Consider the following 9,519-nt stretch of genomic DNA (forward strand, 5'->3'; position numbering starts at 1 on the left):
TTAAAACTGGTTAAAACTCTCTTGTTGCTGATGAGGAACCTCTGAGTAAGAGGCCGTGGGGGTAATAGAGGCTCTGATTGACACCACCTTATTGGTAAAATAAGATAAAAACAATTCACAGTCATGATTACGTCCAGCTGAGGCACAAGGAGGGGTTGGGTTTACCAGCTGATCCACAGTCTTAAACAGAAACCTGGGATTGTGTTTATGTGTAGTAATGAGTTCAGAAAAATAGTGTGTTCTCGCATCCTTAACCATGTTATTGTAGTTAATTAATAAATCCTTCAGACTGAGGTAATGGACTTGGAGACTGGATTTTTTCCATCTGCGCTCTGCTTTCCTGCATTCCCTTTTGAGGCTGCGAATGCTGTCATTTATCCAGGGTTGCTTACTAGTTTTAGACGTAGGCCTAACCTTTAGAGGAGCAGTAATATTTAGTGACGACAAGCAGATATGATTGAAGTGATTGACCAGATTGTTGGAATCAGACAGGTGTTTGCTTTGGCTCTGAAAGAATGTGCAAAACTTTGAAACACTTTGTTCATTAAAGATGCGAGAACACACGGAGCTTGGTGAGGCGGCATGAGTAACTGGCGAATCGCAGCTAAAAACAATACATCTGTGGTCAGATATGGTCATGTCCACTAATTCCACAGAGGAAATTACCCAGGGTAAAAACCAAGTCCAGTGTATGACCACGGTTATGTGTTTGCCCTTTGACATGTTGTTTAAAGTTAAAAGAAGTGGCCGTATTTAAAAAGTCAGTTGCATTAACATTGGTGGGGTCATCAACATGAATATTAAAATCGCCACAAAGAACAATTCTGTCATAATTTAAAACCAGAGTAGATAAAAATTCAGGAAGTCGACCACTGACCCTCGGTTGACTAAAACCTGATGTGGCCCATTCTGCGTCCAGACCTGCCAAACTGCTGCATTTATATAATGTGTATTTCTTTGTTCCTCTCTCTGTGCTGGAGTTCTTTTAAGAACTTGGTGGCTTGATCCAGATTATTATTAAATTGGTTTAATTTTAATAAGAGTGTGTTTATTCATATAGTGTATCAAGCTTATTACTTCTATATACACAAATCTGATATTAATATTTTACTCATGGATAGGGACGTTAGGCTACTGTATGAATGAGCACTTTAGAGATAATGATAGTAATTATATACATAAGCCTTTATATGGCTGGTCTGGTTGTATACTCAGGAAAGATTGTGACAATGGAAGGATTTAGTGCCATAGTAGTGGACTGCATATAGACAACATATTTCTGTGGTTTTTAGATGGTTTGAATTTGGTTGTGGGCCCAGGGGGGTGTATATAATGATGATAGAGAGTGATCAAGAGGTGAATTTGTGCATTATACAATTAAAGCAAGCCAGGCAGCCTTCTGTGTTTGAGAACACACGCTGTTTTTTAATCGCCCACTAGAGGGCTGCAGTGCCACAATAACCGGCCTAGTTCAAATGAACGAAATGACTCAAAAAAAGATTAGTTCATTTTAATGAACGAGATTTGAAGATTCGAGTCTGTCAAAAGAGTCGAACTTGCCATCACTATCATTGACTCCTTGTTGTAAATGCAGGTGCAGTTCTCCCCCTGTCACAAACTCTCGTTGTTAAATCATCCTTCCTGTTTGTGTGGACACATGATATATATATTTTTTATGCTCAGCTATGCAAGCTTTGTAACTAAAAATACAAAAATGATACAAAAAAAGCTTTTTTTAAAGCAAATGCACGTTTCTATCAACAAATGATCAAATTGTGACTTCCTCAGTTGTCTATTTCTATTTGCAATCAATGTTTGGTACCAGTTATTCCTTAAAATAGTTGGTAACTCTATATATTTTATTCGACAACAGTGGACTGGACCTCAGATAAAATATATTTCCTAGCTAAACAGTGGTGTGCCCTCTGTTGGTGCTTTGGAGGCATTTCATGTTCATGAAAACCAGAGCAATACAGAAAGTTCAAATAAGTACTTAACCAGTGTGTCTCGGTAGCACCACGAAGGAAACAAGGAATCAAGGAAGTAATCAAGAAATCAAGAAAGAAATGAAGGAATGAAGGAAGGACTGAAGGAAGGACTGAAGGAATCGAGGAATCAAGGAAGTAATCAAGAAATCAAGAAAGAAATGAAGGAATGAAGGAAGGACTGAAGGAATCGAGGAATCAAGGAAGGAAGGAATCAAGGAATGAAGGAACTCAAGGAAGAAATCATGAAAGGAAGGAAGGAAGGAATCAAGAATCCTCCTCATCACTAACGTTCCTGTGTGCCTTTTTCACTTTTTTCTCCATCAAATTATCAAGGTTCTAATGATATTTTGAATCAAGGAAGGAAGGAAAGAATCAAGGAAGGAAGGAAGGAACCAAGAAATCAAAGAAGGAATCAAGGAAGGAAGGAATGAAAGAAGAAAGAAAGGAATCAAGGAAGGACGCAATTAAGGAGGCAAGGAAGGAATTTATTTATTTCTTCTTTCCATCCTTCCAATCAAGGAGGGAATGAATCAAGAAATGAAGGAATCAAGGATGGAAGGAAGGAATCAAGGAATGTAGGCTATGCGCTGAATGAAGGAATGACATGCAGCTAATTTAGGCATAATTTAATGTAAATAATGTTATTATTCAATGTTTTTTATTTACAAAAAAGCATGTTTGCATGCACAAAAGGACCCAGGTTGTTCGGTACAATACAATCACTCCGCCTTGCTTAACAACCAGATATTTCAACTGAAGTGGCACAATCAATATGTTATTATTACTGTATAGCAGTCACGATAAGAAGGAGATAAGAAAGGGAAAGGGAGTAAAAAGGTTGCTGGATAAGAAATAAGACTGAGAAATTGGCTTATCACAGTCAGTGCTCAAAACAAAACCCACATTTGAACCACCAATGATGAATGAGCCCTTATCTCAGTTCAAATCTCTACAAGAGTCCATATCTCAACAAAAAACCCTTCTTCTTCTTCTTCTTCTTCCCAGCAAGCAAACTTGAGTTTCAATACAAAAGTTGGCCAACGAAAGTGAAATCAAGTTACGCCTCTTGCATCTAATAGACGAGCACAGTGATTCTCCAACAGCACCAGAGTCACCTCCCGTAGTCTGCACCGGCTCTGGATGGAACCTTTTCCACCGGTGAGTTTGAATCGCCACCACAGATCATAGATGTTCCCTGAGATGACTGCTGGCCCTGGTTGGAAAGTTAATTAACTTAAGCTTACTTAAAGAGCAACATGAAATAACTTTGGAAATAGTGTTTTAAATGTTCCTCGTACAATAAATGGCCTCTCGTTTTTTTAGATGTTGCTTTGGGAGACAATTTAATTACAACTGGCACATCCTCCACAGTTCTGATAAATGTATATTGTCACTGTGTTGGCATCTTTTTATGCATTTATTTGTGTTACTGTCAAATTGAATCAAATCAATTACAAAAAAGAGGTTGAATCTGGTGGAGGGTTCAGAATCAGAAACAGTTGGATTTTTTTGTACATAAGTGCATGTGTTTGTGTGTGTGTGTGCGTGTAGGGTGATCCAAGTATCTTAGTAAGTAGTGACATCGTAGTGAACATAATAATAAAAACTAACAAAATGTGAAAATGTGCACCCACTGTGTGTGTTTGCACCTGTTGCAGGTGCACCATCACAGTGGTGACAGACATATGGGCCCACAGAGAAGCCTACAGGTCTCACACTAACATTTGAACATAATACTAGAACAATGAAACATAACTGTGTGTGTCAGACACACCAAAATTCAAAGAAAACATTAATACATTTTCTTTGTTATTACAACTAACCCAAACTCTTGTAACCATGAACGAGCTTCCCTGACAGCTTACAGCTAAAACATTAAACTAACAACTTGCATAAAAGACATCTACATATACACACAGTTTGATGAATTTAACTACAAAGAAGGCATAAATAAATTATCTTAAAAAATACTTTCTCACCTCAAAATGTTTTTTTCCCCTTATAAAATAGGCTGTTCCTGCTACAACGTGCTACTTTTTCACATGTGGAATAAGGACTAAACTCGGCATTCTGCAGAGTGAATCAGGTGATTAATCACTTCTTCTTAATTGGACGTGTTACAACTGACCCTTGTTAAAACCATCACCGGACTTCCCTACTGTAAAAGGGGGGAGGTTTGGGGGGTCATGAGAGTCAGTGTCAGTGGGGGTCCTGGGAATTGTTGATGAGGCCAGCTGCAGACAGGAAGAAACAGTTCATGTGGTGTGAGGTCATGGTCTTGATGATGCTAGATATCCAAAAAGACTTTCAGTCCTCCTTTAACCACTCTCACTCCTCTTTCAGTTTTTCTCCATGGAGCTTTTGTTTCTCCTTCCTCTGTGTGTCTGACTTATTTCCTTATCTTCCCCAACTTCCTTTTTGAAGTTGATAACAGCTATTCTGCACTCTTTCTTTTATAGCACAGCCTACTAATAAACTTTATTTATGCAGCACTTTTCTTAACAAGTTATAAAGTGCTTTACAGAAAAAAATTATAAATAAAAACACAGGGTTCATACAAACACCAGAAGATAAAATAGTTAAAATTTGTCTCTGCTATAGTGCAAATATTTGTACATGTGTGTGTTACAGGTAGATGATGATGTGTGTGTTAGTTCCTCTCATTTTGACTGTCCTTCTGACTGAGACATCTGCTTCACTGTCATCTTCAGGTAAGAAAAACAGTGAGATAAAGGTTTATATCAGTCAGATTATAATAATGACATTTATTGTCTCCACAGTGGGTTTGTTCATTATAATCGATAAATAAATATGTCATTCAGATTGCTTTTTCAAACTTAATAATTAAATGACGTGTCAGCAGGGACGGAGCAGGTCTTTTCATGCCCACCTCGGTGGCTCCTGTTTGGGCAGAGATGCTTCGCTTTCTACCCTGTGTGGAGCTCCTGGAGCACTGCCGATGTAAACTGAGGATAAAACACATTTAAATTTAGACAGAAGATTCGATATTACATGGCTTCATTGTGGTTTAATATGTGTGTGTGTGTGTGTGTGTGTGTGTGTGTTAGTTATTGTGCTCTCGAGCAGCTGGTAAACTGGCGTCGCTTCACACACCAGAGGAGAGGCAGTTTGTCCGTCTGCTAACAAACACACACACACCTGTGTGGCTGGGTGGATACCAGAAAAAGCAGGTATCTGTGTTATTGTGCTGTGCTCTTGTTCTCAAATCAGGACTTTATTTAAACAAACACCTCTCCAGTAGAGGAGAAAGTATTCAGATCCTTAAGCAAAATTACTTATACCACAATGTAAAAAAAATTAGTTTTGTGCAATGAAAATGTTACTCAAGTAAGTAAGTAGGTATAAGTATAAAACTGTGGTTTTCAAATGTTTTCTGTCACGTCCCCATTTAGAAGTTGACAAAGGCCTCTTACTCCAGTAAAAGTGGATACATTTTTATCAATCATTAACAACGTGGGCAATTGAAAGCTCTTATCAGAATCACCATTATTTGCCAGTTTTGCATACACATACGAGGAATTTTACTCAGGATTGTACATTGCTCACGATGTGCTTACTAACAATACAATAATACAATAATAAAATCACACACAGGCTACAGTATAGAGAACACATGTATACACACTATAAACAAAAACAATATAGACAGTTTGAGACAATAGTGCAACAGTGAACAGAGTGCAAAGGATGCAGGAGAAAATTATTATTATTATTATGTAAATGTTGGAGGTGGATGAGATATACAGGTACTCATACACATGCATGCATACATGTACACAGTGTGATGGAGCATAGTGCAAAGGATGATGGAATAAATAAGTATTATGTGCAGGTGTTATGTACATGCGGTTGGTGGATTTGGTATACAGTATATACAATATGCAAAATGACAATATGAACAGTATGAACAGCTCTGAAATAGAAAATGATGAATAAATAATAGGTGGTAACCAGTAAACAGGTGGCTGATTAGAGGCAGAGTTACTGAGTTATTGCACAGGAATTGTTCCTGACACTGTGAGGCAGAAATAAGCAGTTTATCCAGAGAAACTGTTCCTGAGTCTGTTGGTTTTGGCATACAGTGCTCTGTAGCGCCTACCAGAGGGGAGTTGGAACAGGTTGTGTCCGGGGTGAGATGGATCTGCAGTGATGTTTCCTGACTCTGGAAAGTCCTCATTGGAGGGCAGATTGGCATAGATGATCTTTTCTGCAGTCCTGTCTGTCCATTGTAGTCTGTCCCTGTCCTTTTTGGTGGCAGATCCAAACCAGACAGTGATGGAGGTGCAGAGGACAGACTGGATGATGGCTGTGTAGAACTGGATCAGCAGCTCCTTAGGCAGGTTGAGCTTCCTGAGCTGACGCAGGAAGTACATCCTCTGCTGTGCCTTCTTGATGATCGTGTCAGTGTTGGGCTCCCACTTCAGGTGCTGGGATATAGTGAATCCCAGAAACCTGAAGGATTCCACAGCAGACACAGGGCTGTTGAGTATGGTGATGGGGGGCAGAGTGGGGGGGCTCCTCCTGAAGTCCACGGTCATCTCCACAGTTTTGAGCGTGTTAAGCTCCAAGTTGTTCTGACTGCACCAGAGAGCCAGCTGATCAACCTCCCGTCTGTAGGCCGACTCATAAACATCCCGGATGAGGCCGATGACCGTTGTGTCATCACCAAACTTCAAGACTCCTGTCAGCAGGTGAGGCTGACAGGTGGAGGCTGGCACAGTGAGCTGGGTGAGTTTGGTGCTGAGGATGTGATGATGGTGTTGAATGGGCCAACACCAGTCTTTCAAAGGACTTCATGACTACAGATGTCAGGGCGACAGGCCTGTAGTCATTTAATCCAGAGATGGAGGGTTTTTTGGGAACCAGGATGATTGTGGAGCGTTTGAAGCAGGAGGGAACTACACACAGCTCCAGTGATCTGCTGAAGATCTGTGTGAAGATGGGGGCCAGCTGGTCTGCACAGATTTTCAGGCAGGATGGAGAAACCCCGTCTGGGCCGGGATCCTTCCTGATCGTCTGCCTCTGGAAGAGCTGGCGCACATCCCCCTCACAGATCATGAGTGCAGGAGAGGGGTCGGTGGGGGGGGGGTGACAGCATAGCAGTCGGGGAAGGTGACTGTTTGAAGATGGTGTTGGAGCAGGGGAGAGGTGTGACTGTGGGCTTCTCAAACCTACAGTAAAATCCGTTCAGCTCGTCGGCCTGTCGTTGAGTACCAGCAGTGTTGGGGGATGGTCTCCTGTGGTTACTGAGTTTCCGCAGGCCTTTCCACACTGACGCAGGATTGCTGGCTGTGTAGCTCCACTTTGCTGCAATGATCTCTTTAGTCAGAGTGTTCCTGGCCTGGTTGTACAAGACTCTGTCCCCACTTCTGAAGGCCTCTTCCTTGGTCTGATGAAGCTGCCTGAGTTTCGCTGTAAACCAGGGTTTTTGGTTGTTGTATGTGCGGAAGGTTTTAGTCCGCGCACACATGTCCTCACAAAAACTGATGTAGGATGTCACAGTGTCAGTTCGTCCAGGTCAGAGGCTGCAGCTTCATAAACACTCCAGTCCAGTCAAAGCAGGCCTGTAAATCCAGCTTTGACTTGTTGGTCCATCTTTTCACACTCTTTACAACAGGTTTAGCAGATTTCAGTCGCTGCCTGTATGTTGGGATAAAATGAACCAGACAGTAATCAGAGAGTCCCAAGGCTGCACGGGGAACAGAGCGATAGGCGTCCTTTAATGTTGTGTAACAGTGGTCCAGCATGTTAATGTTAATATGCTGTCTGCACTTTGGAAGTTCATGGCTGAGGTTTGCTCTGTTGAAGTCCCCGAGAACTATGAGCAGGGAGTCTGGATGCCATCTTGATCTGTCTTGAAATTAAACAAAAGCTTCACGATAGCCTTGGTTTATGCCACCACATGAATCACAGTCATGCAACTTAACGTAACTTAACATCCATGCAGTGGCATCATAGTATTAAAAGTAAATGTACTCAATGCAGTAAAGTGTCCCCTCTGACTGTTATACTATTATATATTCTGTCATATTATTATTCCTCATGCATTCATGTAAATGTTTGGTAGTTTAGTGTATAACAAAACATCAGATTTTATAAGCTCTTTATGTGTTTTGTGTGCAATAATGTTGATTTGTAAAGTGACTAGTGACTAAGCTGTCAGATAAATGTTGTGGAATAAAAAGTACTTAGAAGTATTTATGTATGTGTTTATGTAGTAGGGGGGAAGTAGAAAGTAGCATGAAAAGAAAATACTTCCATTCCACCACCTCTCTCTGTCTCTTTGTTTTTCCATCTGAAGAGCGGCTCCTGGTTTTGGAGCGACAACTCCCCCTTCAGGATAAGTGGTTGGACCAATAAGAGGCAGAGAAAGACCAGTGAGGGCGGGGCTTGCATGGAAATGGCACCAAAAAGTAAAACAAAACACGCAATTAATGGATTAGAGTTAATAAATTATCATTTCAAAATGAATAAATTATGTATTGTAATTTGTTCTTAGAATTGCATAACAATTTATTATTCTTCTTTAAACAATTAAAAAAAACTTAAACTAAATCCTTGTGTGTTTTATGTTCAGGTGGAAAGCTGCACAACGCACCCTGTGAAGAGCTTAGGTTCTACATCTGCTCCACCACAGCCAGGTAGGCCAAAGTCTGATAACAATGTTGGAGGAAGTGTTCAGATTATTTACTTTAACTGACACAAATTCTGTTGAGTATCAGAGTCAGAATCAGCTTTACTGCCAAGTAGGTTTACACATACAAGGTATGTGCTTCTGGTATTTTGGTGCATAACAACAAACAGTAAGTAGAAAGAATAAAGTAGCACCTGCTCACTGTAGATCAGCTTCGAGTTAAAGCTTTAAACTGCAAACGTATGAAAATAAAATGCTAAGTCCTGATGTGTGATGATCGACCACGTGTGTCTGAATATGTTCATGTATAACACTGTCACTGTACATTAACCCAAACATTAAGTGCTTGTTTGTAATCTCCTCTGTTTATCTCCAGCTCCTCTTCTAAAGTCCTCCCCAGCAACAGGAAACCAGGTAACAGTTTACTGGTTGTTGTAGCATCCCAGTACGTAAAGCAATTCATTTTTGAATTTGGAAGTACAAGTTTGACAAAACAATCACAGCTCAAAGTCCACTTACTACTGTTTTCCAGATCTTTCCCACTGGAAACCTTTACCTGCACTAACTGTAGGATAGACTAAACACTGGAAACGTCTCGGGTTTCATATGTAACCCTGGTTCCCCGAGAAGGGGAACGAGAGACTGCGTCGGTTACGACACTATGGGAACGCCTCTAGGCGAAGCAGGTCTGAACGTGAATGAAATCACTCCAATCCTATTGGCCTGTTGCTAGAACGGTAAGGTGTGACGGAATAACCGGAGGAGTATAAAGCACACCTGTACACACTCATCATTAGCTTAAACTATGAAGCAGGCGCTTCAGGCGGGGAGAGAGGTGCGGCGGACCGACGCAGTCTCTCGTTCCCCTTCTCGGGG

The sequence above is a fragment of the Micropterus dolomieu genome, linkage group LG12, assembly GCF_021292245.1.
Source record: "Micropterus dolomieu isolate WLL.071019.BEF.003 ecotype Adirondacks linkage group LG12, ASM2129224v1, whole genome shotgun sequence".
In the NCBI taxonomy this organism is placed as follows: domain Eukaryota; kingdom Metazoa; phylum Chordata; class Actinopteri; order Centrarchiformes; family Centrarchidae; genus Micropterus; species Micropterus dolomieu.